Raw genomic sequence first — 18149 nt, 5'->3', positions numbered from 1 at the left:
GTTTAAGCTTAAGCGTCTCTTCATACGTCCTCTGCATATGTTCCTCTGCGGTAATGGGTCTCTCTGCTGATGCTCTTTGGGCTGCCTTTTGGTGTTATTGATTATCACTTGTACCACTATTGTATTGTAAGGATCACTGAGGGGACTAACAGCTCTTCCTTGATTGGGCCTTGGAGTAAATGAATGGAGCGATATTCTCTATTTTTTACACCTGACATTCAGCCTCTAGAAGACTAATACACCCAACTGCGGGCATATGAGTCAGAGAACTTTCATATGGAAATTACAACACGGAAGAGAAAAAATGAAAGATCTAGTCGATTAAGACTTCCCTTTGAACCTGCTGTCTGGGTTCACATACACTCACCAAGCTTAAAAATAAAACAGCCAGTTATTTTGCCAGCCAAATGGCTTTATTTGGGAATGGTAGAGGAATCGGAATTCAGGATATACAAGCTATGGTGAAAGATAGGCAAGCCCGAAGAGACAAAGAGCAGGTCAGATTTTACTAAGTTTTAGACGGAAATTGGGGAGAGTTGCGTTTGGACGACAGCTCATTGGAGAAGAAGAAGAGCTGGAGCTGGTGGCCGTTCCTCCTTGGCTGCACGCGGTGGTCAGGGCGCTGTTACTGGGGTTGGGAGGGATCTTCCTTTTTTTTCTTAAAAGCAGGAGATAAAATTCCCACGTGGTTAATGTTCTCCCTTGTCCAAATAATTCTTATCTTCCTTCTTCCTGCTGGTTGTGCGGCTGCAACGAGTGGTACGTGTGTGAGAGCCCCTCTTCAGGCCTCCCAACTCCATTTTCAATGAGGTGTCCTTTACTTATTTCCACAATCTTTACAGATACATCTTAATCAGGAGGACACTGCCAGGATGACTCTCTGCTTCCCCGACCTCAGGTCTGTTGTTGATGTTCTTTATCTGCCCCTTCAAGTTTCTCTTTCGGAAATTTGACCTCATCTCCCTCTTGAAAATGCTAACTTCCCGACAGGGTGAACTTACCGCCTCTCCTTCCTGCGCCCTACAGTCGGGGGGGGGGGGGGGGGGGGGGGGCCGGCTTCCCTTAGGTGGGTGTGTATGTTTGCAACTTCCCAGGCTCACAGGCCCCAGGCCCATGAAATAGGGTTTAAGTGACTCTTTCCATTTTATGTTCCTTTTCTCCTTTCACGCTGATGTTCTCACTATTAGAGGAAATATTAAGAAAACTCATCTTAGAAACACAAACTTTTCCCCCTTAAATACAATATAATCTAAATCTCTATTAAGGAAAGAATATTTCTTTTATTAGCAATGCTGTGTGCTGCTGGTGGGTCTGCACAATGGAACACTTGGGGTCTGGCATCGGCACAAAGACCCACAGTAACTTTTAATGGTTGCTTTCTCTGTTGGATGGGGAATGGCATGAGTCTCAAATTAATTCCTGGGATTCAGACTCTCCTCTGATACGAAGGAAGGGGGACTGCAAATTCCTGTCACACTTCTATATGGGGTTCCTTTAAAGTCAAGCCAAAAGTTCATTAACTTTTAGAAATTCCTTCACTTTTGTTTCCATTTAAGAAGGTTTTTGACCTTAGGCAAGTTATATAATGCCAAGCTTGGCTTTATAATTTAGCAAATGGCAATTATACAAACTAATAGTTCTTCAGATGTTGGGAAACTTTCAGTATATCATGTTTTGTTTGTACCTCTAACTTAATCTTTACCACATTCTGCCTTGTACTGTAATTACACAATTAGTCTTGTATTAAGGTCTTTTAAAATCAGGCAATGTTCTGCCAAGCGCTGTGAGGGAGTAAGAGCTTTTGCACATGTAGGCATTTTTCTCTCTTCCACTAGGTGGTGCTTTCCTTGAGAGAAGGCCTTATGTTAGTACATTTATTAATACGGTTACAATTAAAATACAATAATAATAATACAATTATTAATATTATTGTATCTCGTATAACATGTAGCACAATGCTTTGTTCAAAATTATACGGAGATTATCCACAAGGACAGAGGATGAGAAAAATATTTTCACAAAATTTGAAAGGCTATTACTAAAGTACATATCATGTTACAGTGATCTTTCTCTACAAATGATCAGAGGAGAGTTCAGGTCTTTTACTCCTGTAGTCTAATTACAGACCTCGCCATTTTAACCAGGAACAGAGATTACTGTGGCTTTTTCATCGTGGCTTACTGTTTGTAATCAATTTACAGGGTCATTACTTCTGATCAACCAGCATTATCTCCTCCCAAGACCTGCAGGTGAGGGTTATTTTCTTTCAAAGAAGTGCTTATAATTTTTTAGTGTGTTTGTCTCTTTTTCTTTGTCTGCTATGATATTTTCCAGACTGTGGGCACTTAACAAATATTAAATGATCATTCTTTATTGACCTGACTGGGCTTGGGAGCTTTCAGAATTTTCAAGGAAGCGTTTTAAATGTTTTGTGATCTTTAGGATTTTAAAATAGAATTATGATGACCTTTCCAAAGCAAGAAAGCAGAAAGTTGCTCCGATCTGAAGGCCCAGCAGTTAAAACTGATGATTGGTCTCTTTTGGCTCATTAATTGTATCTAAGCGGATACGGAGAGCCGAAGCTTTTGTTAAATAATCGACACACAGCTAATTCCAATTTGTAGTATGTCCTGGGGATGGTATTATAATACAGCACAAAATGGCCTCTGTGGCATAGAGTGGAGAGGCAAATAAATGCTGCATAGAGAGCCAAACAAGATGGCTCAGGGTCTCTCCTATCCTCAGTGCGAGTGTTGATGCCCCTTATGATGCTTATGGTGGCTTCATCACGGCCAAGACCACCTGAAGGCCCTTTGTATACCACTTTATTTCCTATTGCTGCTGTAAGAAATTACCAAAAATGTAGTGACTGAAAACAATGCAAGTTTATTACCTGGCAGTTCTGGGGGTCAGAAGTCTGACAAGAATCTTACTGGCCTAAAATAAAAGGATCAGCAGAGCTGCATTCCTCTGGGAGGCTCTAGGGAAGAAACCGTTTCCTTGCTTTTTCCAGTTTCTAGAGTCCGGCTACCTTCCTCGGCTCCTGACCCCATTCCTCCACCTTCAAAGCCAGCAGTGTAGCATCTTTGAATCTCTCTCCTGCTCTGACATTCCTGTTTCCCTCTTTTAAGGACCCTTATGATTACCTTGGGCTGAGCTGAATAATCCAAGATAGTCTTCCCATCTCAGTGTCCTTAAGCTAATCACACCTGCAAAGGCAAAGTTTCTTTTGCCATGTAAGGCAATAATTCCACAGGTTTTGGGTATTAGGATCTGGATATCTTTGGGAGTACCATTATTTTGCCTACCACAAGCTAAAAATAAAATTTTAGACTATTTTTAAAAGACAATTTTGTGTTATGATGATAATTTTCAAGGTATACGAGAAGAATATTGTTTTAATATCAAAACAGTAAAATTAAAAATTGAGCAAATATGGAGGCTGGCCCCATGGCACAGCAGTTAAGTTCACGCACTCTGCTTCTGCAACCCTGGATTCACAGGTTCGGATCCTGGGTGCAGATCTATGCACCACTTGTCAAGCCATGCTGTGTCCCACATATAAAGTAGAGGAAGATGGGCACAGATGTTAGCTCAGGGCCAATCTTCCTCAGCAAAAAGAGGAAGATTGGTAATGGATGTTGGCTCAGGGCTAATCTTCCTCAAAAAAAAAAAAAATTGAGCAAACATGATGATTAGTATGGTGGAAAAACTGGGTTTTCAACTGTCCTGGGTTTTAATCATGCCAATGCTATGCATTTGCTGAAGATTTTCTGATCTTTAATTTTGTTACCTAGATAATGAGTTTATAATGCCTACCTTATAGGATTCTTTGGAAAACCTTATGTTGTTTTTATCACCTAGCATGGTAATTTCTTGACTTCCAATTCATTAACTACCTACTCAGGGAGAGCTAAAGTTTTAATGGTTAATTCTCAGTCAGTATATTGTTTGAACTACATATATTGTTTGTAAGTATTTCAGCTGGTCATTAAATACAAGTCAAGATAGCAGTCGGAATGTCCTTGGTGTTGCCTTGAGAAGAAGGATGCACAGATGTTCTATTGTGTGCCAACTTTTATCTACTAGGATAAGACAGGGAAGAGAAAAATAATACTCCATTTGGCTAATTCCACTACTTGCTGGAAAGCGCTGGTTTCAAAGGCTTAGTCAAAAAGAAATGCAAAGCCGAGTGTTTAATATCAGAGAGCATTAGGTCTATGGTCTCATAGGTTGGTGACTGGACATTAATCAAATTAATATCGTCAACTAAATAGATTCTGTTGAAAAAGTAGAACAAATGAGGGCCAACAGGTGTTTTAGTCAGTTAATAAATAGACTGTTGTTATATCCAGAAGGAAATGGATGAAAATTGAATTCAACATGATAAAATATTATTAGTTTTAACCTGAAGACAGATTGGCAAGTACTTGCTGTCAAAAATTCTTTTACACCTAATTTTTCCCCTCTTTATTTTGCTACATAAATAAATGGATTCCATGTCCTCTCTAATTCATTGGTTTATCTGGAATTCTGATCTAATACTGTAATTTTGTTATCATTTGATATCAAGATTTGTTAGAACTGATATTTATATATTTGGAAATATGTACCTTTTGGGTGGCTGCTTTAATATTCTTTAAACTGAAAATTTATTTTTTGATATTTTGGCTGGTCGTGATTTGTCAAGATAAAATAGGCTACAATTGGAGCATGCATGTACTACTATATTTCTAATTTTAATAATTCATAAAATCATATGTTTTAGGAGGTTTGATTTAGCACTTCTTGCAAGGGTTAGTATTAAATAATAATTTTGATTTTGTTGCCCCACTGGTTATATAAAATTATTAATTTTCAATGTTGAATACATTCTTGTAAAAGTACCATCAAATAGCTAATACAGTATAAAGAAATCATAAGCCTTTCTTCAGAAAGATATCTAAGCTGATGAACTATAAAATTTTGAGTTCTTTTGAGTGTCACTTGGAGTTCTGGGGGATGTCTCCCTTTTGAATTCAGAAATCATAAATTGAATATCTTGATATACTTGAGTAAGCGGTAAATGAGTGCTGCTTTTGCAATTGACTCATAGATGTGATCCTAAGCAGGAGGGCAAAGATGAAGAGGGTAAAAATGAATAATAAATGTATTTGAAAATGAGTTTTAACATGTAGAGAGGACCCAAATTTTTCCAGCACTCTGAAACATCACTGTTTCTTTTTCTTTACCATGCTTCTTAAAGAATAGAATATGTGGCTGGTTGATTATTTCATCCTTATTATTATGCTATCTTAAAAATAAATTCTTTAGAAATATTTTTCCTTGTAATAATATGCCCAAATGGCTCTTCATTTTACAGATCTCATGTAGAAAACTGTATTTTTCCCTAAGACTTTCTTCCAGTAATATTTGCTGCTAATACACTTAAAACATTTTTTGTAGAAATTTACTTTGTTATCTTGATGTGAGGGTTAACTTCTTTCAATGACAAACAAGTCAAAATGGAATCAGAAATATATTTTATGGGGTGGAAAATTTCTTCACAACTTCAGCTTCTTTTTTAGGCTTAAATTTTTCTTTCATTTTTTTTTCTTCCAGGATTCTGAAGAATTCCAGCCTCCCTACTGTTGCCTCTTACATAGATTCATGTTGAATATGTATTTCCCAGCATCTAGAGATGCTGATTCAGTGTACTTGGTGACAGGTGTCTCAATGACAAAGACAGGAGGCCTTTAAAATCTTCGGTTGGGGAGTGTCAGGATGGGTATGACACAGGCCCACGCTGGCAATCTAAAATGAAGGCTGTTGGCATAATTGCTTTTCATTCAAAAGTTAAGAAATGCAGCTGCGTCCTCTTCACCTCCAGTTCTTGGAATCTCTATGCATGGAATGGAGAATTGCCTCCTTCATTTCTGAATTTCCGTTCCCTCCTTCTTTAAACTAACTAAAGATCAATGAACTGAGTGCTATTCTGGTTCTCACTAGACTTACCCTGGCCGAAATAATCCATTTAGCAGGAAAATAAATCTAACGTAAAGAGAAAGACCCTGTGTTCTTCTTTTTTTTTTATTTTTTTTTAAAGATTTTATTTTTTCCTTTTTCTCCCCAAAGCCCCCGGTACATAGTTGTGTATTCTTCGTTGTGGGTTCTTCTAGTTGTGGCATGTGGGACGCTGCCTCAGCGTGGTCTGATGAGCAGTGCCATGTCCGCGCCCAGGATTCGAACTAACGAAACACTGGGCCGCCTGCAGCAGAGCGCGCGAACTTAACCACTCGGCCACGGGGCCAGCCCCCTGTGTTCTTCTTTATACAAAAGCAAATATCTCTTTTCCTTCCAGTGACAGGGGCAAACAGGCACTGCAGTATAACCTGAGGCGACATGGAAACAGAGAGCAGAAGGCACTGCATTTCTCCAGAAATGAGTCATACTATTTATTCAGATGACAGGAAGGATAAATTAGCTGAAGATTTATAGGAATCTATTAACTCTTGTACATGAGTTGCAAGTTAATTGAACTATAAGAATATGTTCATCCATGAATTGCTCTTAGCTGTGCAGGGCAAACTGTGTGGATAAACACACATGTTAATAATTTTTAAAAATAAGCCCGACTTAGAAAAACGATAGTCTGCAATGGGTTAAAAAATCAATTTAATCAATATACTTCTATATTTCTTCACATGGATTAATTACTTACATGTTTTCTGCCTGAATTTGACTATACATATATACATCTCTTCATAATTTGGTAAGGAAGCTTTGGTCACAAAAATCCTAGCCAGCACTTTGAATTGTTGAATAAAGTTTCTCCTTAAATGAACATCATTACAACCTTAGGGTTTCTGGATAATTTGAATCGGTTTTACAGTCCACAGTTGGTAGTGTCAAAGGGGCCGCTGATGGCATAGGAGCAGCCTTGACAGTTGTCAGCTTACCATACATCCAGTGTGGTGCCTCTGAATTTGATCACTGTCGGGAACAAATCATAGGTAAATGGATACCAGTTCTAATAATGAAGCAGACTGAAGTGGCCCAAGACCTTCTTACTAAATTTAAAGGAAGGCAACATCAGAGCCCAATAGCTACTGCCCACCCATGTTTTCCTTTTTGACTACACTGTGGTAAGGAGGAGAGACAGGTAGGTTTAGGAATGCGTTGAAGCTAATGGTGAGGTTAGCACACCTATGTATAACAAAGCAAAAAGTATCCTCATGCGGGCATTTGAAGAGCAAAACATGGGGTAATTAAATGTATGTATCTGTTTAAGTCACCTCTGCCAGCAACTGCCTGTGGGTAGGTTCAAATTACTAGCTTCTACTGAAAGAAGAGCTCTTATCTTTTTTTTTTTTTATTGTTTTTAAAGATTTTATTTTTTCCTTTTTCTCCCCAAAGCCCCCTGGTACATAGTTGTATATTCTTCGTTGTGGGTCCTTCTAGTTGTGGCATGTGGGACGCCACCTCAGCGTGGTTTGATGAGCAGTGCCATGTCTGCGCCCAGGATTCGAACCAACGAAACACTGGGCCGCCTGCAGCGGAGCGTGCGAACTTAACCACTCGGCCACGGGGCCAGCCCCTGAAAAGCTCTCGTCTTTTGATCATGTTATATTTTGTGTTATGTAAGGAAAAAAGCCAGTGTAATTCTTGAATGTATTTTCATGTGATCTTTCTTTCTTTTTCTTTCTTTCAACTTTCCTTCCTTCCTTTCTTTCTCTTTTTCTGTCTCTCTCTCTTTCTCTCTTTCTTTCCCCCTCCCTCCCTTCCTTCCTTCCTTTTTGGTTTGATTCTTTTATTCATGGCTGGTAGGTATGATATCTTCAGTATTAAGACCTGCAATTATGGAAAACCTGCACATGGGACTGTTTATTTAAGCAGCATACACATATTTTGATTTAGTAGATCCAGAAAAATAACATTGCTCTGACCTCTGCAATTGTGAACTAAAAAGACCCTTGAAAAGGCCTTTGAAGATTTAGTACTAACTCTCCTCTTGACAAATATATTATCCTGTTTGAAGATAGTGAAACTGTAAGCTACTTCATTCAAATGAAATACTGTCATTCAAAATGACTAAGCCACAGGTTGCTATCTGTTGGTTCAGTCCGGGCTTCTGGATGTTTCAGAGGGCCAGTCTACAGCTTCTCCTTTTCCCAGTGTTTTCTACATCCTCCTCGAAGTGTGGATTCTGTTGGACTATGACATTTGAGGAATGCTCTGGTACCCTGTGTTTCTTCAGTGTACCAGCTGCGGAGTGATTAGTGAATCATTTTAGGACATTACATACTAATTGCTAAAATGATTAAGGCTCTTTCCTCTCCTATACTCAATCCCTTAACCCATCATTTTCCACTTTCACAATTTAAACACAGATTATCCAAATTTTGATTCACTAACATGCTCATTTAGCTGAAGATCAAATTTTGTTTCTGAGAGATTCGCATCAGTTTTCCCTGATTTCTTGCAACTGAGGCAGCAAATCATCATTCTTGGCCAACATATGGAAAGAGAGGGGGAAGGGAGAGGAGGAGGGGGCGGGGAAGGGTGGGAGAGGGAGATTTGCTTACTCTGGGACCGATTTGGAGCTAAGCTGTCCATCTTACCAAGAACCACACTGAAATCTAAACACTTGAAGTCATTGCTGGCTTTCTCCTCCACTAAGGTTAAACTTCACAGCATCTGGACACTAAGTCACGTTTCAACAGATGGAAACAAGACAATTAGGTATTTTTTAAAAACTGTTTGAGAGTCTCATTTTGTTGCAGAGTCCTTTTTGCACAAAACTGTCTTAGAATCTGAATATCAGTGTGTTTTTACAACCGTGATAATATCATATTCATCTCCAGAGATAAGAAAGTGTGACTGCATTCTTGAGAGCAAAGAGAAAATTCTTACTGATAAAATGGTCAAACAGGGCTTGATAACAATTTATTTCTGACCTTTTAATGCCTTCTGTTCTTAATGATTTTCTGTCATTTCTGTCTCGTCCAGGCTTGAAGCTCAGTCTCAGAGGTGCTCAGCTTTATGTTGCCACTTAACTTTCAGTTTCCATTTTCAGCATAGAAAGGTAAATCAGTCATTGTCACTTTGGCTTCTGAAGGTTTGCCAGGCCCCGCGTGGGATTATGATGTAGATCTAAAGGGTGTTTCACAGGCCTTTGACTTTAATCTTGATATAATCATGGAAATGTCTTAGGACTTTTAGAACTTAATTATTCTGTTAGCCTCACGTCTTCCTTTGTGTGGGTCTTTGGTTCATTACTTTGGTCCCATCCGTCCTCTGACCTATCAAGAAGTGATTAAAGGAAGAAAAAAAATATTCCGGGATATTGTCTGTGACCTGTCTCCTTGGCTGACAATTGTCTCTTTCTCAATGCCCTCCTTTTCTTTTGTCTTCTTTTCTTTTTCTTTTCTACCTTATTTCTAAGGAGATAACACGTGCGTTCCTCTAGCTTGGGCCTCGTGGAACAGTTGTAGAGCTGGCGGAACCACCCTCTGAGAAGTTAGTACATTGTGCTTTGTTTCAGAATATTTCTGGGTCTACTTTTTATTTTATCAGTTGGAGCCCAGTGAGACAGCAATCCACCTAGAGATCATCTTTGGGTCAAGGAAGAAATGGGAAAAAGGAGTCTCAAAGGAACGGTCTATGGAGATTCTGTCTTGAAAAGATTAAAGCTGTGGTTCTAATACATTTATCCAGACAAATTTGTCTACAGATCTGTGATATAGATTATTGTATGTGTGTATTACTCAAAACTTCTTCACTTATAAGTGAAGGAAACTGATCTCAATCTGGCTTAAGCCAGGAAGTCTTCAAGGATGACTGGCTTCTGGAACTCCAGCAGTTTGCTAATTCTCTCTTGTTCTTTCTCTCTCCTTGACCCTTCCCTCTTTTTTTCTCTTCTTGCTTGCCTCTCCATCTTCTGTGTGTTGCCCTTCTTCTTTCCTGCCAACGGTTAGCTCTCTGCATATGATGGGAAAGGTGGCTACTGGCAGATCCAGTCCACACAGAAAAGAGTCGCCTTTCTCCCAGCATTCATAGAACGTCTCCCGGGGAAGTACTTGAATTGGCCCTAAAAGGATTCCATGACCACCTCGTGGCTCAGTCACTGTGAATAGGGAATTGGGAGCCTGGATGTGTATGTGCTCATCTCTGCTGACAGGCTGTGGCCCAAACCTATGACTGGTTGCCATACCATATTGGATGGAGGAAGGGCAACTCAGCAAAGGAAGACTGGTCTGCTGCTACCAGAATTAGGGTACAAGAAAGCGTGTTGGGAAGGCCATATTTACTACAATATGGATCTCTGTATATTGCTACGTATATAGCAAACCAAAAAATCAACATACTTAGTGGGATATTTGATGTTAATTTACATTTATTGAATACCTACTATAGATAGAAAATGGTTCCAGGTGCTACTGTGTACTTTTTTATGATAACAAATAATAAGTGCACTTTGCATTTTCATGGTGGTTTCATATCCGTTGTCTAAAGAATTCTCAAAGAGACATATTTCTTCTGTTTAACAAAATATCATGCAGAGGTTAGGGAACTTGCTTATGAACAGTCCTGCTAAGTTTCATGGTGTTTTTAAACAGTTGTTTACTAACAAAATAGAGATTTTTAAAGTATATGTATATATTTAAACTGTATATTATGGAGAATGGAAAAGTACCTTAAGATCACTGTCCTGAGCAGTTACTGCCCTTGAGTCTTGTTTCTAGACCTCATCGATACGTCGTTAACACTTAGATCAATAAACAATTATTGTTCTTTGTGAGATGCTGTGAGAAGATTTGGAAAGTTTACAGGTAGTAGGCATACTTTACCAGGGACTGTCAAATGTACAACTAAGGACTAAAATGTATTATTTATAGATCTATCTATTATCTATCTATCTATCTATCTATCTATCTATCTATCTATCTATCTATCATCTACCTACCTACCCATCTATCTAAGTCCAGAAAGATCTGTATATATCAATCAACCAAAGTCATATAAAAGATATTTGAATTTTTTTTTCCTTCTACAGATTTCCACGGGGAGCAGAGCTGATATTACTGGCTCTGTGCCTCATGGTGAGTTACAGTTATAATGGGGACAGCAGGCTTCTATAACTCTGTTTAATAGAAAGCAGGGTACCAGCAGAGATTTTCTAACTCTGCATTTAAAATCCCCCCAATAGCTATTATTACTTCTTAAAACCATTTGAGCATTAGCACCAAATCAAGTGGAATAGTTTCATTTAAATAATTTAAGGGGCTGACTGATGTTCTCACATTGGCCATAATAAATAATATTATTAATTTCGAGAGTGAGAAGAGGATCAGAATATTGTGATTTTGATTTTCTTTCACCTGAAAAGTATTTTGAAAAGGATTAAAGAAGCAGGTTTTCCTCCTCAGGTGTGCCTCCCCATGTACCCACCTCTGGTCCTTTCATAGAAACTCCACCCATTGTGTTTGGCCCCGAGTACCAGCCCTGGAAGGGCGGTGTCCTGTGGTGGGAAGTTTTAGTCTTCTGTGGAACAAGCTTATTGATCAGCAGGGTTTGCTCACTCAAGTGTAAGGACATTCTGATTCTTTCCCTTGGGTTTTCTTTTCTTTCCTGAGAAAATCCTTATGAAGAATTCTTTTACCCCTCTTACAGTGCTTCCAATCAATCTTTCATTTGATATGCTGTGAAAAAAAATAAGAAAACACTCCTCAAGTCTTATCTCCAAGGGAAAAACTCTTCATACAACAGCTACTCTCCTTTGTTTACATTATCTGTATTTTCTTGGGGGTTGTCATCGTAACTCTATTTTTAAGACTAAAAGTTTGAATTTTTGTCTTTTCTGCAGTGCCATGAACATTCAAATACCACTACGTTTCTCAAAACTCTGGTCATAAAAATTATTTGAAAATACAGATTTCCAGTTTCCTCCTTGAAATTTGGATGTAGTGAGTCTGGGGTGGGGCTTGGAATCAATGTTTTTAATCCAAGTGATTTAAGTACGGGAAATATTGGATTACCTCCTTTAATTTGACAAATTAATGACAATTACACCACTCGATATTCCAAAATGAATATCAGCAGTTGTTATTTCATGTTCTTTAGTTTAGTATTTTGGGCTTCACATTTCATGGAACTACCATTGTCATCTCCAGAGAATCCTTTCATTTTGGAACTGAAGTTGCCTCTGCTCAGCTAAGGTCTTTTTTAAGGTGATATTTGAGGGTCTTTGGTTACTCATGATGGCCTGAAAGAGAGGAGAGGAAAATCAGAACTCAAAGGGCAATTGCTCCAAACTGGCTGACCTAGTGCTAAGGATGAGGACCAACCAGGAAGTAGCATGCTTTGATAAGTGTGTAATGAAAAATTTACTAGCAGAGGAAACAAGCCTGGAAATGGATGGGAGCCAAGAACATCTGTGTTCCTGGTATCCCAAATGTGTGGAAGGAACAGATGCAGCTGAATATATAACAGAAACCCTGGCACAATTCCTAATAATGTGGAGGAGAACTCTGGATGTGCACAGGCTTTCTGAAACTCAGAAAAATGAAAAATACTGGGGAACTCCCAAGTAATAATATTAGCTATCTTCAGGAGAGATATTATTAAAGTGGCTCAAGACATCGAAGACAGCTTATTTACATAACAGAAAAGGAAGTTACCCATTGCACACACCCGATAAGACAACTCAGCAAATATATTGTTTATAAATATAACAATACAATTACATTTAAGCATAAATATGAGAAGTGAAGCATAAGATTTGTTTTATACTTGCTTCTTATGTTCGCTATGAAACTATAATCTCTTTCAAGACCGGCACATAAGCTTCGCCTTACTAAGTAGTTTCATACTTTTCATGGGCTCAGCCAATAGTTCTAAGAATGACTGCACTGAGGTAGCTAGAGATTAGAACAAATATAAAGTGCAACTAGGAAGAGGCAGGTCATAGCAGCTGCTCTTTTGCTTATTCCATTATACCAAGAAAATTTATTTTAAAGCTCTTATTAAATGAGTATGTGGGTAGGCCACAGTAGTTGGCATAATTTTAATATTGTGTATGTGGTTGGGGTGGACAGAGAACACCCTTTCCTTGGCTACATTCTGGCTAGGATTGACCGTGTGGTACAATTCTGATCCATGAAATGTAAGTGGAATTCTGTTGGGTCAGTTTTTGTTTTGTTGATAAAAATGGATAGACTAGGCTGGCATGCCCCTTGGCCTTTCCTTCTTCCTGCCTGCAATGTGGTGAGAATGCTAGAGACGCAACAGCCACACTGTGATTATGAGGTGAACAACACAAAGATGAAAGCAGATCCCCTAAACGTGACTGAGTGGAAGGATCTTTTGACTCCCTCGTGGCCACTGCACCAACACTACACTGCTATCCCTGGCCTTTGTTTATGTGAGAAGAGAAAAACTAATCTGTTTAAGCTACACTTGGTCAAGATTTCTGATACTTGCTGCTGAACACATTCTTAATGGATGTAGTCATTATAAACTATTAATAACTCCAGTTCTGTATGAAATTTTAAAGTATGTTTTCAGTATCCTTAGCCTTGCTTTTCTGCACAATTTCCTGAGTCACTATTGTCAGAGCTACCTGTCCTCGATGAACACACCAATTATTTACGTGTCAAATCTTCTCATCTGTTCTGGCCACTATTTTTTTTAGCTAACATTTATTCCAAAAAATGATGTTATATTCCGCTTAACATTACTGTCTGTATATATTTGTATTTCATTGCTTAAAAATATGACTTTAATTCAAAATATCATGTATGTGCATAATGTTGGGCGTGAAAACTTTGTCAAAAGAGAAAACATTGATTATGGAGTTTTAGACAAAGCTAGGAATGAGAAAATTTTGGCAGTGGGTGGAGGAGTAGGAAAATCTTTGTAAGTCATAATGACATACAAATTTCTATTCTTAAGCCTAGCTCTGAATAAAAATTCTTACCTGGTTTAGGTAGATCAGCTACACTAAATTTTTATTTTATGTGCCTTCCTTTGTCATCAATTCTAAATTTACTTTTCTTGCTATTACATTGGGACTCACAATTAAATTTATTTAAAATAATTATTTTACTACAATATCCCTTTCATTCAAATGCTTAAAGAAGTCATTAATTTGCCTGGATATAACTAGGTTCATAATATCAGTTAAACTAATGTGGTTGCAACTCTGCCTCCGAGTGAAGGAGAGAGGGAAGGAAGGTTGGACAGAAGTGTCGTAGACTGCCATGCTGTCTAAGGAGAGTTCTGGAACACTGGGGAGGCCTCCAGACAGAGTTGGCTGACAGACGAGTCTCTCAGGATTGAGCCTACCTCAGTATTCCTAGCACACTTAGCTAGTGCCTGGGATCCACCTGTGGAAACACTTGCCTCAGTGCAAACATAGTGATGGAATCCAGAGCCCAGCAGCTGGGGTCCTTAGTTAATTATGTCCCCACAGTGGGAGGCCTGCAAGGGGCATTCTCTTGCTCCCACAGTAGATCCTAAAACATCAACTTCTAGGAGGAATCATTTAAGAAATTTTCCTTACAATTTTGAAAAAACTGATAGTCTAAGCTGATAATTACTAGAGAATAATATTTCTTTTGAAGAAAATACTCCTGATGATAACTAATGGAGAAAATAAGAATTTTAAGAAAGTTAAGGATTTTTCAAATCCACTGCTTTCTCCACAATACCTTTATTTCATTCTCTCTTTTTGGAGTCACTTCTGATTTCATGAAAAGCTATGTTTGAGAATATAAGAAAGAAGGACTCCAGTTGTGATGATTTGCTCTCAAGAAAGACATATCATTCATTTATCAAACAAATATTTATTGAACATTTTCTATGTACCAGATGTTTTTCTGTATGATAAGGATATAGCAGTGGAGAGAAAAACAGGATATATTTACTGTCAATCTTCATTCATGTTAAAACAGAAATTACTGGGCCGCACCTCCAGAATTTTTGATCCAGTAGGCCTAGGGTAGGGCTAACGCATATTACTGTAATGGTCCCAGGATATGAAAGTGAAGAAATGGACTATTTGGTGAACATGACTGTCTCTGCCACAAAAGTAAAGAGTAGAGAGTGAAGAACAGATTTGAATAATTATTAAGAGCTATAAAGCTAGATAAAGCTTCTTGGTTAGGAAATTCAGACGTCATTCACACCAACTCAGATGAAGATATGGAAGACACTTTATGTTTTTCAATGTTGTGAATAATATTTAGTTAGGAGGAATAGTTAAGATATTAATTGACATCTGGAATGACAGAACACAACCAAAGGATAAAATTCACTAGAAGTTATGACTTCAGGTTTTATAAAATAAACCCCTCAAATATAGGGTTCAAAATTCATTTGTTATTTATTCAACAACTATTTATTTAGTAACTACTATGTGCCAAGCATGATTTTGTGTTAGGGATATAGCCGTGATCTCTTTTTTCCCCAGCTGTGTTGAGATACTATTGATATGTAACATATGTAAGTTTAAGGTATACAACGTGATGATTTGATACACATATATATTGCAAAATGATTACCACAGGAAGCTTAGTTGATACCTCCATTCTCTCATATAATTATCATTATTTGATGATTGTAAGATTTACTCTCTTAACTTTCAAGTATATAATACAGTATGGTTAATTATAGTCACCATGCTGTATATTAGATCCCCAGAACTTATTCACATTATAGCTAGAAGTTTGTAACCTTTGACCAAATCTGCCCATTTCTTCTACCCTACAAGACCCTGGCAACCACCAATTCTGCTCCCTATTTCTATGAGCACAGCATTTTAGATTCCACATATAAGTAAGAGCATACAGTATTTATCTTTCTCTGTCTGACTTATTTCACTTTGCATAATGCCCTCAAGGTCCATTTATGTTCTTGTAAAAGGCAGGATTTCCTTTTTTATTAATGGCTGAATAATATATGTATATTATTGTATATATATATGTATCCATTCATTCATTAACGAACACTTAAGTTGTTTCCATATCTTGAGTATTGTAAATAATGCTTCAATGAACATGAGGCTGTAGATATCTTTTTGAGTTACTGTTTTTGTTTTCTTTGGATAAATACAATTGCTAGATTATATGGGAGTTCTATTTTTAATTTTTTGGGGACCTCCATGCTGTTCTCCATAGTGCCTGCACCAATTTACATTCCCACCAACAGTGTGCACAAGAGTTCCCTTTTCTCAGCATCCTTGCCAACATTTGTTATTTCTTATCTTTTTGATAATAGCCATTCTAACAGGTGTGAGGTGATAACTCCTTGTAGTTTTTTCTTTTTCTTTTCTTTTTTCTTGGTGGGGAAGATTGGCTCTGAGCCAACATCTGTGCCATTCTTCCTCTATTTTGTGTGGGATGCTACCACAGCATGGCTTGAAGAGCAGTGCTAGGTCCACACCCAGGATCTGAACCTGTGAACCCCAGGCTGCTGAAGCAGAGCATGTGAACTCAACCACCACGCCACCAGGCTGGCCCCAACCCTCTGCGCGTGTTTTAGTTGGATTGTTTGGGAGTTTTTTTGCTATCAAATGTATGAATTCCCTATATATTTTAGATATTAACCCCTTATCAGATAGATGGTTTAAAAATATTTTCTCCCAGTCCATAAGTTGCCTTTTCATTTTGCTGATTTCTTTTTTCTGTGTAGAAGCTTTTTAGTTTGATGTAGTCCCACTTGTTTATTTTTGCTTTTGTTGCTTGTGCTTTTAGTATCAAATCCAAAAAATTGTTGCCAAAACCAACATCAAGGAAATTTTTCTCTGTTTTCTTCTTGTAGTTTTGTAGTTTTAGGTCTTATATTTAAGATTTTAATCCATTTCGAGTTAATTTGTGTGAGTGGTATAAGATGAGAGTTCAGTTTCATTCTTTTGCATGTGTATATCCAATTTTCCCAACACCGTTTATTGAAGAGACTATCCTTTCTCCATTGAGCGTTCTTGGCTCCCTTATCAAATATTAGTTGCCTGTACGCGCATGGACTTATTTCTGGGCTCTCTATTCTGTTCTGTTTGTCCACGTGTCTCTTTTTATGCCAGTACCATACTGTTTTGATTACCGTAGCCTTGTAAAACAGCTTGAAGTAGGAATTATGATGTCTCCAGCTTTGTTCTTTCTCATAATTGCATTGGCTATTCAGGGTCTTTTGCAGTTCCAGATAAATTTTAGGATTATTTGTTCTATTTCTGTGAAAACTGCCATTGGAATTTTGATAGAGATCACATTGAATCTATAGATGGCTTTGGGCACTATGGACATTTTAACAATATTTATTCTTCTAATCCATGAACATGGTATTTCTTTCTACTCACTTGTATCTTCTTCAGTTTCTTTCATCAAGTCTTCTGATTTTCAGTGTACAGCTCTTCCTCCTCCTTGCTTAAATTTATTTCTAGGTATTTTATTGTCTTGATGCCCCTGTAAATGGGATTGTTTTCTTTGTTTCTTTTTTAGATATTTCACTGTCAGTGTATAGAAACCCAACTTATTTTTGTATGTTGATTTTTGTATCCTGCAGCCTTACTGAGTTTGCTGATTAGTTCTAACAGTTTTTTGAAAGAGTCATTAGAATTTTCTATATATACAATTACATCATCTGCAAACAGAGACCATTTTACTTTTTTTTAAGATTTGGATGATTTTTACTTCTTTTTCTTGCCTAACTGCTCTGCCTAGGACTTCCAGTACTATGTTGAATAGGAGTGATGAGAGTGAACATTCCTGCCTTGTTCCTGATCTTAAAGGGAAAGCTTTCAAAGTTTCACCATTGAGTAGGATGTTGGCTGTGGGTTTGTGATATATAGCCTTTGTTTTGTTGAGGTATATTCCCTCTCCCCCAAGTTTCTTGAGAGTTTTCATAATGAATGGATGTTGAATTCTGTCAGATGCCTTTTCTGCATCTATTGAGATGATCATATGTTTTTCTAATCTTTCACTCTGCTAATGTGGTGTATCACAGTTATTGATTTGCTTATGTTGAACTATCCTTGCACTCCAGGGAGAGATCCCACTTGATCATGGTATATGAACCTTTCAATGTGCTGTTGAATTTTGTTTGGTAGCAGTTTCTTGAGATTTTGCATTTATACTCATCAGGGATGTTGGCCTGTAATTTTCTTTCTTCTTCTT

At 37.8% G+C, this 18149-nt stretch overlaps 1 long non-coding RNA gene across 1 annotated transcript; it reads left to right on the top strand.

Moving 5' to 3' along the window:
• Positions 1 to 839: 839 nt before the first annotated feature.
• LOC124231444 (uncharacterized) lies at positions 840 to 5995 on the top strand. Its single transcript, XR_006886526.1, has 3 exons — positions 840 to 898; positions 2202 to 2249; positions 5602 to 5995. It is a non-coding gene; the product is annotated as an uncharacterized LOC124231444 (long non-coding RNA).
• Positions 5996 to 18149: the final 12154 nt, after the last annotated feature.

This window comes from Equus quagga, chromosome 21, assembly GCF_021613505.1.
Source record: "Equus quagga isolate Etosha38 chromosome 21, UCLA_HA_Equagga_1.0, whole genome shotgun sequence".
Classification (NCBI taxonomy): domain Eukaryota; kingdom Metazoa; phylum Chordata; class Mammalia; order Perissodactyla; family Equidae; genus Equus; species Equus quagga.
Note: the sequence above shows the minus strand (reverse complement) of the source record. Positions and strands in the feature narration are given on the sequence as shown.